The following is a 17,518-nucleotide window of genomic DNA, read 5'->3' on the forward strand; positions in this document are numbered from 1 at the left end:
ACTTTTGATGAGTAAGACTTAATTTTTTATGAAACTTATATATTTAAAATCAGCAGAGAAATGCGATTCTTTTAATGTATCTTTTAGCATCAAAATTCCTTTTTTTAGAGTTTCGTTTACTATTGAGCCTGATCGCTCCTTACTACAGTTTGTTACCACGAACTGTTTGATAATTTATTGCCACCAGCCGCAGAATACCTTTTAAGCCAATCATATGCATTCTGCTCACGGGAAATCTAAAATGAGGCTTTTCAGTATAATTTTGCCAGTATTTGCTCACGGGAAATCTAAAATGAGGCTTTTCAGTATAATTTTGCCAGTATTCGGAGATTTCACCAATTCCATGTGAATATTAGTATTTATCCCTCCAAGATTCATCTGGAGAATCTTCCACGAACATTCGGAATTTTTTATACAAAAAATATGGACTTTTGACGTTTCGGACCCTTTGAGCTTTATACGTTGCATCACCTACTAAGTATTTCTTAATCAAACAGTTCGTGGTAACGAACTGTAAGTAAGGAGCGATGCGGCTCAATGGTAATCGAAACTCTAAAAATCGGAATTTTGATAACAATATATATACCAAAGGAATTGACTTGTTATACTGATTCCAAATATAGAAACATTAAGTTTAGTGTTACTAATCAAAGCCTACGAGCCTGAAACAATATGCCTAATTTTCGAAAAGGAGGAGAAATGCCTCCTAAAAGTCAAATAACCTTAACAAAACTCATACATCAAATTCAGCGTTTCAGAGAACCCAACTATTGAGGTTTCCAGTTCCTCTCTGAAAAAAATTTGAAATTTTGTATTTTTTTGACAGAACAAAGATCACCTTTGTGTGTTTATTTGTTTTTTTCACAGGGTATGATCGTATTTACCCAGTGGTCCTGGAATATCGAGAGAGGGCTCATCTGAAACCAAAATTATTATTTCAAGTGCTCATTTTAAGTGCCCAAAAAGATTGGAGGGTAACTAGGCCTCCTCCCACGACCTGTTAAAAAAATCATCCTATCAAAATTATGAGATAGCCATTTTGTTCAGCATAGTTGAAAGCCCGACTAACTATGCCTTTGGATATAAACATGACCCCAACTTTCCATTGGGAAAGGTCTTTAAACTGTAAAGTTTTCCTATTGTTTACCTACAGGTTTTGTTATTCGGAAGTATGCTTAGATTTTTCAAGGGGGAGCGGGCGAATTTTCTGCGGGAGGGGTATTTTCCACGGGGATAATTTTCCATGGGGTGAATTTTTAATGGGAAATTCGCCATGGGGAGGGGAAGTTTTTCGTGTAGTTAAAGCCAGATTTCCTGGTTTTTTTTTCCAGAGTTTTTTCAATTAAAAGTAAGGTGCAATGTTTAAACTCAAAACGAATAGAAATTATTGCGTCTATGAGGGGGGATGCTCCTCCTCCTTGCTCTTTACGAAAAAGTTTAAATTTTTTCCCAATTCTTTAAGGTCGACTCCTGAAACACAAGGGCCGTTTAATTCGAACAATAAGTAAAAGTACTAAAAAAAACTTTAGCGTGAAGACTGAGGTGTCGAAGAGATGGCAACCCCCCTCATATACGTAATAATTTATGTTCGTATGAAGTTTTGATGTTGCTCCTCACTTTCGGTTGAAAAAAACTTGTTTTTTACTTGATATCCTAAAGAAAAGCTCCAGAAGCCATTTTATTTGATTTTCTACCTTAAGTTTCTGCATTTAAATTCACTCCTTCTATTTTTACCCATTTTATTAAGGCTAATTATTATATATTCTTGATGGATAAGGTATAATTTCGCTGATTATTACTTGTATTTTAATGAGCCTGTATTGTTCTAGACTGGACTCGCTTCACTTTGATCTTACTCCTTAGTATATCAGATTTCAGAGCGTAAAACAATTACTATAATTATATCTGATACCTTAAAATCATTATTTCTCTAAAAATTTTCATGGTCGGTTTCTCAAACATCCTAAAGCTAACTGAATAATGAACCAATAATTTCTTAGACCACACAGCTCTTCCATTTATTTCCATATCTTAAATAATGCACTTTTTTTTTAATGTTCGCTGTCTTAGTTAAATATTTTCATATTTTAGTGTTATTAAATAAAAAAAAAACTAGTTTTTTTAACTGAAAGTAAGGAGCGATATTAAAACTTAAAACGAACAGAAATTACTCCGTATATGAAATGGGTTGTCCCCTCCGCGTCCCACGCTCTTTACGCTAAAGTTTGACTCTTTGCCACAATTCTACTTTTTAAAACAATTAAAAACTTTAGCTTAAAGAGCGTGGGACGCGGAGGGGACAACCCATTTCATATACGGAGTAATTTCTGTTCGTTTTAAGTTTTAATGTCGCTCCTTACTTTCAGTTAAAAAAACTAGTTTTTTTTTATTTAATTTCTGAACGTTTTTGAATTAATGCATGTTTGATTTTGGCTCTCCGCACATAAATTATTGAAATGAAATTAGTATATTAATTTTTTTTTTGGCTAAATGGCTTTCTCTTAGTTTTGATTAGACGATTTTGAGAAATAAGGGGTGGGGAAGGAGGCCTAGCTGCCCTCCAATTTTTCGGTTACTTAAAAAGGCTACTAGAACTTTTAATATTCAACGAACGTTTTTATTAGTAAAAAATATACGTAACTTAAGAATTAACTTACGTAACAAACTTTTATATTCTTATATTTTTATTATGTGTACGAGGGGGTTTGTACCCTCGTTAATACCTCGCTCTTTACACTAAATCGTAAGTTTTGTCCCAACTCTTTAAGAATGACCCCTGAATCAAAAAGGCCGTAGAATAAATAGTTGAAATCACTAAAAATATTTTAGCATAAAGAGCGAGGTATTTATCTCCTCCTAAATACCTCGCTCTTTATGCTACAGTATTTTTAGAACCCCTCATATGCGTAATAATCTCTGTTCGTTTTAAATTTCAATGCTATTCCTTACTTTCATTTGAAAAAACGTTTTCATGTTTATTTTTTCATTGTTTTTTTATAGTAATGCTAGAAAATCCTGCGCCCTTTTCATTGAATTTTTCTTCCCCCATGACATATTCCTCAAAGGAAAGATCCTCCCACAAAGCCCTCTCCCATCAACCCCACCCCCCAAACCAAAAAATCCCCATGAAAACGTCTGTACACTTCCCAATAACCATTACTATATGTAAACATTGGTCAAAGTTTGTAACTTGCAGCCCCTCCCTCAGGGATTGTGAGTGAGTAAGTCATTCCCAAAGACATAGTTATTATGGTTTTCGACTATGCTGAACAAAATGGCTATCTTAAAATTTTAATCTGTTGACTTTTGGAAAAAAATGAGCATGGAAGGGGGCCTATTTGCCCTCCAATTTTTTTGGTCACTTAAAAAGGACACTAGAACTTTTCATTTCCGTTAAAATGAGCCCTCTCGCGACATTCTAGGACCACTTGGTCGATAAGATGACCCCTGGGAAAAAAAACAAAAAAAAAACAACAAATAAACACGCACCCGTGATTTGTCTTCTGGCAAGAAATACAAAATTCCACATTTTCTAGATAGGAGCTTGAAATTTTTGCTATAGAGTTCTCTGATATACCGAATGCGATAGTGTGATTTTCGTTAAGATTCTATGACTTTTAGGGGATGTTTCCCCCTTTTTTCCAAAATAGGACAAATTTTCTCAGGCTCGTAACTTTTGATGACAAAGACTAAATTAATTGAAACTTATATATTTAGAATCAGCGTAAAAATTCGATTCTTTTGATGTATCTTTTAGCATCAAAATTCCGTTTTTTAGAATTTCGTTTACTATTGAGCCGGGTCGCCCCTTACTACAGTTCCTTACCACGAACTGTTTGAAAAGAAAATAATTCGGTATTTCGGGGCTTCTGACATTATTACTCCTTTGCGGAAGTTAGGCTCAAAATTGAAAAAGGATTATATTTTTTCTCTGGGCCCCTTCCACCTCTTAGTTCGTTTATTTTCCCGTTAGTTTTCACCTGTTTTCACTTGATAGTTGTGTTATCTCTTAGCAGTCCTTTCGTTAGTTGAGTTATGGTTGTGGTATATATGTTTTATCGCTCGTATAGTTGTGTTATTTTCAAATTATACTCCATAATAGAGAGGCTCCGAACACCCAGCATTGTATGTTAAGCTCTTAATTTGACGTTTTTTTCTAACGTGACCACATTCGTCCTGCGCCCTTTTCATTTAATTTTTTCCCCCATGGCATATTTCTCCAAGGAAAGATCCTCCCATATAGCCCTCTCCCTCAACCCTACCCCCAAAACCAAAAAAAAAATCCCCCTGAAAACGTCTGTACACTTCCCAATAACCATTATTATATGTAAACACTGGTTGAAGTTTGTAACTTGCAACCCCTCCCCCAGGGACTGTGGGGGACTTTGATCCGTTGACTTTGGGAAAAAAATGAGCGTGGGAGGGGGCCTAGATGCCCTCCAATTTTTTTGGTCACTTAAAAAGGGCACTAGAACTTTTCATTTCCGTTAGAATGAGCCCTCTTGCGACATTCTAGGACCACTTGGTCGATACGATGACCCCTGGGAAAAAAAAAAAAAAAAAAAAAAAAAACAAACAAACAAATAAACACGCACCCGTGATTTGTCTTCTGGCAAAAAATGCAAAATTCCACATTTTTGTAGATAGGAGCTTGAAACTTCTACAGTAGGGTTCTCTGATACGCTGAATCTGATGATGTCATTTTCGTTAAGATCCTACGACTTTTAGGGGGTGTTTCCCCCTATTTTCCTAAATAAGGCAAATTTTCTCAGGCTCGTAACTTTTGATGGCTAAGACTAAACTTGATGAAACTTATATATTTAAAATCAGCATTAAAATGCGATTCTTTTGATGTAGCTATTGATATCAAAATTCAATTTTTTAGAGTTTTGGTTCCTATTGAGCCGGATCGCTCCTTACTACAGTTCGTTACCACGAACTGTTTGATCACTTTGTTAGTGGAAATGTATAAAAAGTGATCTTTCACTAAAAAATAATCTTCACTAAAAAGTGAAGATTAATTTATTGCAAAAGTTTTTATGAAAGTTGAAGGTATGCTAGATGTCAAAATGCAAGTCAAAACTTCTTTTGAAGAGCTTTTCAGGTCGAATATTTTTGAATATTTTACAGAAATTCAGTTTTCTGTAAAATAATGAACTTAAAAATTATTTATCGAAAATTTTTATAATTGCTATAAATCTGTGTTTATAAGAGTGTGGTTGTTTGTTTCATGAGAATATGCTCCAAAATTATTAGTAGTGATTTGTTTTAAACACGAATCCGCTGTTCGGTTGAATGGAAGTTTTATCCTATTAAACCACCAAATAAAAATAAAATAAAAAATAGACAATTCTACAAAGCACAAATAGCCTAGACGATGTCATATATATATATATATATATATATATATATATATATATATATATATATATATATATATATATATATATATATATATATATATATATATATATATATATATATATATATATATATATATATTGCGTATTATTTTCAAACGAGCAACAGTGTGTGTAAAACTTTCTTATTGAATTAATTTTGATAAAAACGAAAAAGAAGTTTTTCATAGAAAAATAACGGCCATATTAAATTTAAGATCAGCAGAAATAAATTCTTATTATAATTCAAACTCAAAACGACCAGAAATTACTATTAAAGAACAAATGAAACCCAAAACGAACAGAAATTAAATAAACAATCATAGCAAACAAATATTAAACAATACTAGTATAAATTAATAAATAAATCACGTGCCAATGGTGCAGTAGGCCTTAGACTTTTATTGTTGGAAGGGGGGAGTAGCCAAACTTTTGTTTGTAGCAATTTGTGCTCGTTTTAACTTTTTAACGTTTTTACTAGTTGCCCATCGATCAATTTTGATCCTTAAAAAAGGAACTATAACTATCAATTTCCAATCAAATAAGCCTCATTCAAAGTTTATACGGCCACTCCTTCCATAAGAGCCTTATATGCCCCTACGGCATAACTTACAACCCTTGCTCATAGGCTCTGGGAGATTGTGTCAATCCAAGAGGCACTATGATATGATCATCTGCCTATTTTGAGCAAAATGGTTATCTCAAAATTCGATCGAACTCCTAAGTTTCATATTCAAATGTTTGAAGTTTCCTCTAAGCAGTAAGACCTTAACCCCCATATTTCTAGTTGAAGCCCCAGGCGTTTAAATTTAATATTGTATGTTTTTATTGCTGGAATTACAAACTGAATTTTTGAAAATTATCATTTGTCTCTTTTTCTTACGTATACTCGTGTCTATATCTTTATTTCTTTTTTAATTGCAAAATTTATGTAGCTTTAACACATATGTTACAACTGAAGTATATAAATGGATAGAATTGATATCTTAGTCGGCCTTTTTTATCACTTGAATTACAAACTGAATTTTTGAAAACTATTATTTGTCTCTTTATCTTACGTATCCTCTTGTCTATATCTTTATTTCTTTTTTAATTGGAAAATTTATGTAGCTTTAACACATATGTTCCAAGTGAAGTATATAAATGGATAGATTTGATATGTTAGTCGGCCTTTTTTATCACTTGATTTACAAACTGAATTTTTGAAACTATCATCTGTGTCTTTATCTTACGTATACTCGTGTCTATATCTTTATTTCTTTTTTAATTGGAAAATTTATGTAGCTTTAACACATATGTTCCAAGTGAAGCACATAGGTGGAGAGATTTAATATCTTAGTCGGTATTTTGTATCACTTGAGTTGCAAACTGAATTTTTGAAAATTTTCATTTGTCTCTTTATCTTACGTACACTCATGTCTATATCTTGTTTTCTTTTTTGATTGGAAAATTAATGTAGCTTTAACACATACGGTCTAAGTGAAGCATGTAAATGGAGAGATTTAATATCTTAGTCCACATTTTGTATCACTTGAATTACAAACTGAATTTTAAAATAGGGTGTCTGTCTTTTTGTCTTTTATATGAATGCTGTTTTTTTTGCTTACTGGAAAAGTTACCCTACCTTAACTTCATTCTTTTAAGTTATGTATCTTGGGTAAAATATAATTTTACTACCACTACTAATAAGCCACTGCCACAGCAAGTCGCCTGAGGCCAACTCAGCCACGCACCCTCCACCTCCATCTCTATCCATCCACAGTCTGTCTCTTTACGCCCTCCCAAGAAGTTCCTATTTACCTTAAATTTGTCCTTACGACATCCTCCTACTCTGTTCAGAGACGACCTGCTTTTGTTTGGTGTTGGACGGTAGGCCGACAAGCACAATTGTTGGCAATCTGTTATCCTTCATCAGCAGAACGGGTCCTAGCCATTATATCCTTTCTCTTGTCATAGCCCTATAATGTAAGATTGGACCACATTTTTCTTTCTGCCTACTATTTGAGATTTGGTCATTCAGTCGGGCACCCAAAACAATCCGTTGGCTATTTTTCTGAAGAACAAGTAGCAACTCCTCTTCCATTTTTTGGAGCACCACGGCTCAGAACCAAACATGATCACTGTGATCACTGGAGCTTCCAATATTCTTAACTTGAAGATTAATGCATATATAGTTTCCGTTTCATTTCATCTTTGTCTTATCTGTCTTGACGTGTGTTTCATCTGTCAGTAGTACATATTTGTGCTTATCATCTGCTGACCATTCCTTGTCACTTCATATACGGTATATTCCCTTTCGCTCTTTGAAATAGACAGGTTTATAGCTCGAATTTAATCAGTTGATCTTTTTTCAAACTTCTAACCAGTAGCATACGTATTTTAATGAATCATGTCAGCTTAAAGTACCTTGAAGTATATATGCCTGGGTTTCACAACTCGGTACGTCAGCAATGTTACGCCTAAAGGTCGTATCGGACATTTACAAATGTCATTTTTGACATTTTTGTAATTTCCAAAACCGCTTGCTAAGCTGTTCTCAACAGAAGAATCAGCAGAATGATGTAGACGAAGAGTATTAAAGTTTTTCTAAAACAGAATGACATCAGTTTGTCTTCATGAGCAAAATGATGGAGACGAAAAGTATTGAAGTCTAACTACAACAGAATGACATAAGTTTGTCTTCATCAGCAGAATGATGTAGACGAAGAGTATTAAAGTTTAACTACAACAGAATGACATCAGTTTGTCTTCATGAGCAGAATGATGTAGACGAAAAGTATTGAAGTCTAACTACAACAGAATGACATAAGTTTGTCTTCATCAGCAGAATGATGTAGACGAAAAGTATTGAAGTCTTAAGCACAACAGAATGACATAAGTTTGTCTTCATCAGCAGAATGATGTAGACGAAGAGTATTAAAGTTTAACTACAACAGAATGACAACAGTTTGTCTTCATCAGCAGAATGAAGTAGGCGAAGGGGAATAAGATTGAAACTTGATTGAACATACATTATCCTGCTGATTCTCCTTTCGAATTCAGATCAACTAACAGTTTTTGGCAAATATTTTAGAAAGTTTTAAAATTTCAGACACTATAATTTGACATAAAAGCAACAGTTTGTCTCTTTATAGGTTGCTCTTTCCATAAGTAAATATAAAAAACATGTTTTTTAACTGCAAGTAAGGAGCGACATTAAAACTTAAAACGAACAGAAATTATTTCGTATATGAAAGGAGTTGTCCCCTCCTCAACGCCTGGCTCTTTATGCTAAAGTTTGACTCTTTCTCACAACTCTACTTTTTAAAACAATAAAAAACTTTTATGACTTTTATTCAACGACGATTATCATGGTTCAATGACTTTTAGGGGGTGTTTCTCCCTATTCTCTAAAATAAGGCAAATTTTATCAGGCTCGTAACTTTTGATGGGTAAGATTAAACTTGACGAAACTTATATATTTAAAATCAGCCTTAAAAATGCGATTCTTTAGATGTAACTATTGGTATTAAAATTCCGTTTTTTAGAGTTTCGGTTACTATTGAGTCGGGTCGCTGCTTATTACAGTTCGTTACCACGAACTGTTTGCTTAAAGATCGAATTACCTCTTCAAGAATATGGCGTTTTCTTTCCAAATTGGCTTCATAGTGTGTTTGTTCTTACTTACCTATTATTATACTAACGGCATCTAAGCCATCTAATGTGTATCTAGCTAAATCGCTTTATTCTAAGGATAAAAGCATTCTTACCTCTTTAATTATTAATTGCTTTCCGCTGATCAGCCTCCCTAGTCCTTGGAACTATCGCCGATAATTTCTAGAGAAGGCTGTCGTATTCTACTTGAATTTTGATGAGAGCTTAAGATATCTGATGAGGATCTATTCTCTGCTATCGCATCTCTTTTGAGAATATAAGTGGCATTCGGTAACTTCTGCTTGAGTTAAGACAGGATCAAATACATTTTATTTCAAAATTGACATTCACAAGGAATAAATGTGGCATATATCAATGAACATATATAATTAACAATAGATTTTCAGACTTAATAACAAAAAGTTTAATTAATGAAATAAATACACGACGATTGTATTTAATTAAATTATTAAAGTCAAAACTACAGCTGATATGATGAGTAGCCGCACATGGAAAGTTATAAAATGTAATGTCACTAGGTGATGACAATTATGTCACTACCATAACCGTTTAAATTAATAATACGGAGAAAAGAAAACGAAAAAACGTAATTAAAGGACAAAATAATAAAGAAATCATTAAATTGCCCAGATTTACCAAAAAATGTTAGGGAAAAAATCATGCCATGATCACAAATATTAATAATAACTAAACACACATTTAACGAACACAAAGATTACAAACCAATAAAAATAAAATTACCTTCCATCGGAAAATTATGGCTCCCCCTCCAAATTTATTTTTAAATACCTGCTAGTGCTCTTCCTCTCTAACAGTGTTTGGGAGGTAATTTCATACACCCTGGCCTGTGTATCTTATGTCAAGAGCTTCCCTTCTACCAACATGTTTTTTTTTCCGTCACCAATCTCAATCAAGACAGCAGCAAACACAGCAGCCTAGTAATCCCAGATTCAGGGTTGTCCCAGATTCAGCACTTTTAACTTCTTAAAAAATGAAACTATATTGCTCACATGAAATATTGCTGATACACCATTTCTAGATCCTCGAAAGGTATGATGTATTTAAATATAATTACCTATTTAACTGTACAGATATTATAATTTCCAAAGAACATTACAGTGCAGAAATTTTTATGGATTTGAGACAAAATTGTTTAATCCATCCCATCCCAACGCAAAAAATTTGATTGTATTTACCCCAGCCTACCTGTCTTTTCCCCAGTATTACCTTTAATTTTTAAATAAAAACCCTTAGCTGTTTAATGATCAAACAGTTCCTGGTAACGAATCGTAGATAATAGGCGACCTGGCTCAATAGTAACTGAAACTCTAAAAACTGGAATTTTGATACCAATAGAAACATCAAAAGAATCTGATTTTATTCTGACTTCAAATATGTGGGTGTCATCAAGTTTAATCTTACCCATCAAAAACTACGAGTCTGAGAATATTTGCCTTATTTTCGAAAATAGGGGGAAACATCCCCTAAAAGTCATACAATCTTAATGAAAATGACACCATCAGATCAGCGTATCAGAGAATCCCACTGTAGAGGTTTCAAGGTCCTATCTGTAAAAATTTGGAATTTTGTATTTTTGACCAGAAGAAAGATCACGTAAGCGTGTTTATTTTTATTATTATTTTTTTCTTCCCAGGGTTGATCGTACCGAGCCAGTGGTCCTAAAATATCGCGAGAGTGCTCATTTGAATGGAAATTAAAAGTTATAGTGGTCTTTTCAAGTGACTTAAAAATTGGACAGTAACTAGGTCCCCCCCACGCTAATTTTTTTTTTCAAAGTTACCCGATAAAATTTTTTATATCTATGAGGATGAGTTAACCCACCACAGCCCCCGGGGAAGGGCTGCAAGTTATGAAGTTTGCCTATTGTTTACATATATCGTTGGTTATTGGGAAGTATTCAGACGTTTTCAGGAGGATTTTATCTGGTGGGGGGTCAGGAAGAAAAGGTTACTCGGGAGGATCTTTCCATGGAGGAATTTTTTTTGGAGGAAGAGGATTCTCCATGAACAGGGCGCCGTATTTTCTAGAATTATTTAAAAATGATCAGAAATTAAATAAAAAAAAAAAAGTTTTTCAACTGAAAGTTTCGAACTTCAGCGTAAAGAGCGAGGTATTGACGAGGGGGCGAACCCACTCATATACGTAATGAATTATCTTCGTCTTAAGTTTTATGTTGCTCCTTACTTTCAGTTGAAAAACTTAGTTTTTTTTTTATTTAATATTATATATGAGCTATTTTAATGACCTAGATGCACACAGTGTCTTTCAGTATACTTTTATCCCCTATTCTAAGTGAAAAACAAAGTCTAATTAACCACACTTCAACTTTTGCGTAAAATTTCCTAACTTGATCCCCAGAACCATTTTTGAAGCGTTTAGATGGCGCGGGTGTAGAGAAGTAAGCAAGTCAACTATTCTACGGCATTCCCGGCAGGCGACGCGACTTCGAATATGGCGACGAAGTCGAAAAATATACGCCCCTGAAACGTTACAACAGTTCCACTTTTTCTTCTCTGGAGTAAACGATGACCATTCGCCAATCACTTTGGAAAATTCTTGAAAATGATAGAATGCCCCTAAAATTTGTCGAAGTACTTAAAGCATACTACAAGGGTTCTTTGAGCAGAGTTCGACTTTATGGAGAAAAGACTGAAGAATTTCCGGTTGAGTTTGGAGTAAAACAAGGCTGCGTCCTGTATCCGACTCTGTTTAACTACTGTATTGGTTGGGTGCTTGAAAATGCACTATCTTCTCATCCTGGGGTTCAGATTGGACGGAACCTTTCATTTGGAGACGTTGAATATGCTGATGATGTTGCAAACCTCTAGGGCCCAGAGAAAACTCATACTCTGCTCGATGAGGTAGTTACTTGGACCGATCGCATTGACTTGAAAGTCAGTACAGGGAAGACAAAAAGTATGGCAATAAATCACATTGATCCTATTTCGGTAATTGTAAATCAAGTACAGTTGGATCAAGTCGACAGCTTCACATAATGGCACTCAGTTTTGTACTGATGGATCTTCTGACACCAATATTCAACAGCAATTGCAGAAAGTACAGACGGTCTTTGCTTCCCTTAGAAAACCGTTGTGGAACCGGTGAAATAAGTGTAAGAACTAAAGTTCAAGTCTATCTGGCTTTGGTTTGAACAATCCTTCTTTATAGATGCGAAACTTGGTCAGTAAAGCGACTACATGAAAATGCAATAAAGGTGTTTGAGTATAACTGTCTGCGTAGCATCCTCAGGTTAAATCTGAATGATTGCATATCCAACGTGGTATCGAATCTGTCAATATCAAACGTGGTATCGTGGTATATCGAATCTGTGGTATCAAGAGATCCGTTGCCATCACGATCAAGGGGCTTCGACTGAAATTATCGGGTCATGTCTTACGGAGGCCAACGGCCTTGCCTTGCCTAATCCTTCCAGCTGAGCCACTTAACTCATGGAAGAGACGCCAAGGAAGACAGCAGAAAAGCTGGTGGAACTTTGTTAAATTAGACCTTGAACCTATTAGGGGGTCCAGAAAGTTTGATGACGGACGGACAACTCGATGGCTCCCGTTTGCAAAGTAGCTGGCAGTAGACCACACTACGTGGTTCAGACAGGTCACGAAAATCCTTGATTCCAGGCAAGGTCGAAACGCCTGAATCCCGCCACAAGTGCAAGTACAAGTTAGATGGTTTGAAAACCCTGGGAATTCTGATCTAACAAGCAACCCGTAAAAGCCTCTTGCTGATTAAAAACGAACATCAAAGATAATCAATCGCTTGTCTACTAGAACCTATGTGTGAACAATGGGCAATTTCGGCAGTTTAAGACGTTGCCCTGAGTCTTCGGGGGTTGATGCTGACCCCAAGGTATACTTGGCAGACCTTTCAACCTTTGGAATAAAATAACTACCGCGTATAAAACCTTAATAGCGGCCAGAAGACAGTGGCTGGTTGCTATGTTATCCCTATCAGCCTCAGGCCTTAAGTAAGGGCACTAGAAATTCCAATTTCATAGCAAATGAGTCCCCGTCCCAAGTCTTTACAAAATCTTTACGATAGCAAGTGTTCAGGGGAATTTGTTGCCCTTTTCCAGTCTTTCTTTATAACCTGTTTCGGGAACGTTTTTTTTCTTATTTCTCTTCTGTATTGGAGTCCGCTTAGTACAAAGACTTAAATATATAAGTTTCAAGCCAATCGGATGAAAATGTTTTTGGGTCTTTTTTTGGTCCCATTATGTAAGAGGCGTGTCCAGAAGTGTTCTTTCAAGCAACACAGGATCTGGGCGTATATGCTTTTAGCTTTGAGTTGCAAACTGATTGAGGCTCTGCCTCGCTCTGATGGGGCTCTGCTCGTTTTTTTTTCCTTCTTTTTTGCAAATTAGTCTTCTCTAGACTCAAGGACTCACTGCTGTAAGTTTTACATTGATCAAGATAAGAAGTTTTGAAGTATTTCCTTGCCCCCTAACCCCCTTCCCCCTCACAACCAAAACGTTTGATCCTCGTGACCTTGAGAACGATTCCCAAAAGTTACGAGCCAATCACATTAACACGCTCTCCTTTTCAAACAGTTCGTAGTAACGAACTATAGTAAGGAGCGATCCGGCTCAATAGTAACCGAAACTCTAAAAAGCGGATATTTGATACCAATAGTTACATCAAAAGAATCGCATTTTAATGCTGATTTTGAATATATAAGTTTCATGAAGTTTAGCCTTGCCCAAAAGTTCGAGCCTGAGAAAATTTGTCTTATTTTAGGAAATAGGGGGAATGATCCCCTACAAGTCATAGAATATTAACGAAAATCAAACCATCAGATTAAGCGTACCAGAGAACCCTGTTGTAGAAGTTTCAAGCTTATATCAACAATAAATAAAAGAAACTAATTTTTTTAGCTGAAAGTAAGGAGCGTCATTAAAACTTAAAACGAACAGAAATTACTCCGTATATGAAATGGGTTGTCCCCTCCGCAATCCCTCGCTTTTTACGCTAAAGCTTTTAATTGTTTTAAAAGGTAGAATTGTGGCAAAGAGTCAAACTTTAGCGTAAAGAGCGAGGGATTGCGGAGGGGACAACCCATTTCATATACGGAGTAATTTCTGTTCGTTTTAAGTTTTAATGTCGCTCCTTACTTTCAGCTAAAAAAAATTAGTTTTTTTATTTAATTTCTGAACGTTTTTGAATTAATGCATGTTTGGTTTTGGCTCTCCGCACATAAATTATTAAAATGAAATTTGTACTTTAATCCTTTTTTTGGCTAAATGACTTTCTCTTAGTTTTAATCAGACGATTTTGAAAAATAAGGGGTGGGGAAGGAGTCCTAGTTGCCCTCCAATTTTTTTTGTTACTTAAAAAGGCAACTAGAACTTTTAATTTTTAACGAACGTTTATTAGTAAAAAATATACGTAACTTAAGAATTAACTTACGTAACAAACTTTCATAATCCTATATTTTTATTATGTATACGAGGGGGTTGGTACCCTCGTTAATACCTCGCTCTTTACACTAAATCCTAAGTTTTGTCCCAATTCTTTAAGAATGACCCCTGAATCAGAAAGGCCGTAGAAAAAATAGTTGAAATTACTAAAAATACTTTAGCATAAAGAGCGAGGTATTTATCTCCTCCGAAATACCTCGCTCTGTATGCTAAAGTATTCTTAGAACCCCTCATATGCATAATAATCTCTGTTCGTTTTAAGTTTCAATGCTACTCCTTCCTTTCATTTGAAAAAACGTTTTCATGTTTATTTTTCATTGTTTTCTTATAGTAATGCTAGAAAATCCTGCCCCCTTTTCATTGAATTTTTCTTCCCCCATGACAGATTCCTCCAAGGAAAGATCCTCCAACATAACCCCCTCGCCTCAGCCCCCCCAAACAAAATAAAATCCCCCCTGAAAACGTCTGTACACTTCCCAATAACCATTACCATATGTAAACACTGGTCAAAGTTTTTAACTTGCAGCCCCTCCCCCAGGGATTGTGGTGGAGTAAATCATCCCCAAAGACATAGTTATTATGGTTTTCGACTATGCTGAACAAAATGGCTATCTCAAAATTTTGATCCGTTGACATTGGGAAAAAATGAGCTCGGGAGGGGGCCTAGATGCCCTCCAATTTTCTTGGTCACTTAAAAAGGGCACTAGAACTTTTCATTCCCGTTAGAATGAGCCCTCTTGCGACATTCTAGGACCACTTGGTCGATACGATGACCCCTGGGAAAAATAAAAAACAAACAAATAAACACGCACCCGTGATTTGTCTTCTGGCAAAAAATACAAAATTCCACATTTTAGTAGATAGGAGCTTGAAACTTCTACAGTAGGGCTCTCTGATATGAATCTGATGGTGTCATTTTCGTTAAGATTCTACGACTTTTAGGGGGTGTTTCCCCCTATTTTCTTAAATACTGCAAATTTTCTTAGGCTCGTAACTTTTGATGGGTAAGACTAAACTAGATGAAACTTATATATTTAAAATCAGCATTAAAATGCGATTCTTTTGACGTAGCTATTGATATCAAAATTCAATTTTTTAGAGTTTTTGTTACTATTGAGCCAGGTCGCTCCTTACTACAGTTCGTTACCACGAACTGTTTGAAAATGTGGAATTTTGTATTTTTTGCCAGAAAACAGATCACGGATGTGTGTTTATTTGTTTTTTTTCCCAGGGGTGATTTTATAGACCCAATTGTCCTAGAATGTCGCAAGAGGACTCGCTTTGACCGAAATTGAAAGTTCTAGTTCCTTTTTAAGTGACCAAAAAATTGGAGGGCACCTAGGCCCCCTCCCACGCACATTTTCCCCCAAAGTCACCGGATCAAAATTTTGAGATAGCCATTCAGTTCAGCTTAGTCGGAAACCTAATAACTATGCCTTTGGGGATGACTTAATCCCCCCATTCCCCGGGGACAATTGTTTACATATAGTAATTGTTTATTATGAAGTGTACAGACGTTTTCAGGCTGACTTTTTCGCGTTGGGGTGGGCGAGGGTCGTGGGGAGGAGGTTACGTGGGAGGATCTTACCGCGGAGGAATTTTTCATGGGGGAAGAGAATTTCCATGAAGGGGGGCGCAAGATTTTCTAGCTTTGTGTAAAAAAATGAGAAAATAAATAAATTTTTATTAATCTATTTAAATATATAAAGTAATGAGTAGCATTAAAACTTACAACGAACATAAAATATTACGTATATAAGGGGGTTCGTCTCCTCCACAATACCTTGCTCTTTACGCTAAAGTATTTTTATTCATTTCAACTATTTATTCTAAGGCCTTTGTAATTCAGGGGTCATTGTTAAAGATTTGGGACAAAATTCAAGCTTTGGTGTAAAGAACGAGGCATTGACGAGTGGGCAAACACCATCATATACGTAATAAAAATACACAAATATAGAAGTTCGTTACGTAAGTTAATTCGTAAGGGTACTTATGTTTATTACTAACAAAACGTTCGTAAAAAAATAAAAAATCTGGTTGCATTTTTAAGCAACCATAACTTGGAGGTCAACTAGGCCTTCTCGCCCACCCCTTTTTTCCATCAGAATCGTCCGATCAAAACTATGAGAAAGCCATTTAGCCAAAAAAAAAAAAAAATTAAATTTCGTTTTAACTACTCATGTGCGGTGAGCCAAAATCAAAACATGCTTTAATTTTAAAACGTTCAGAAATTAAATATAAAAAACAAGTTTTTTTTAACTGCAAGTAAGGAGCGACATTAAAACTTAAAACGAACAGAAATTATTCCGTATATAAATGGGGTTGACCCCTCCTCAACGTCTTGCTCTTTACACTAAAGTTTTTTATTGTTTTTGGCGAGAAAGAGTCAAACTTTAGCGTAAAAAGCAAGACATTGAGGAGGGGTCAACTCCTTTTATATACGGAATAATTTCTGTTCGTTTTAAGTTTTAATGTCGCTCCTTACTTGCAGTTAAAAAAAACTTTTTTTTATTTAATCCTTATAAAAGCACGTTTAAACTATTGCCAATTTGCATTATTCACAGCCTTTGCCCCGGGTCCTGTTACAGTTTGGCCGTCCCCGGAGGCATATTTAATGGACCTTTCTGGTATTTTGGACAAGTCGGTCTTACAATTTAGATCTTAGATCTTAAAATTTTGATCAGATGTCTTAGAAAGTTACAGGGGGACAGGCTGGGTAGCGAAAAGCGGCCAGTTAGGGGAGTTGTTTGTCTCCAAATTCTTTGACCCTCAAAAAGAGCACTGAACGCCTATGTCTCTTCATTGCAGGCAACGCTAGAGCATTCCTTCTGATTAATAAGTTATATGACAAACACCTCGATAGCGATAGCCATTTATTTCAGTTTCAAAAATGATCGACTAGTGTCTGTTTCAAGTCCCTGGCCCAGAGACTTAACAGTATAAATTTTGAGGTGATAAAAGAAAATTTGTTTATTATGGCTTTCCGGTTTTGGAAAGGCATTGCCCCAAAACA

At 35.4% G+C, this 17,518-nt stretch overlaps 1 protein-coding gene across 1 annotated transcript in view; it reads left to right on the plus strand.

The window, feature by feature from the left end:
* Positions 1-17,518, plus strand: part of LOC136024960 (tonsoku-like protein) — a 175,443-nt gene that overhangs the window by 44,799 nt on the left and 113,126 nt on the right. The gene's annotated exons all lie outside the window — the stretch shown is intronic.

The sequence above is a fragment of the Artemia franciscana genome, chromosome 1 (assembly GCF_032884065.1).
Source record: "Artemia franciscana chromosome 1, ASM3288406v1, whole genome shotgun sequence".
Taxonomy (NCBI): domain Eukaryota; kingdom Metazoa; phylum Arthropoda; class Branchiopoda; order Anostraca; family Artemiidae; genus Artemia; species Artemia franciscana.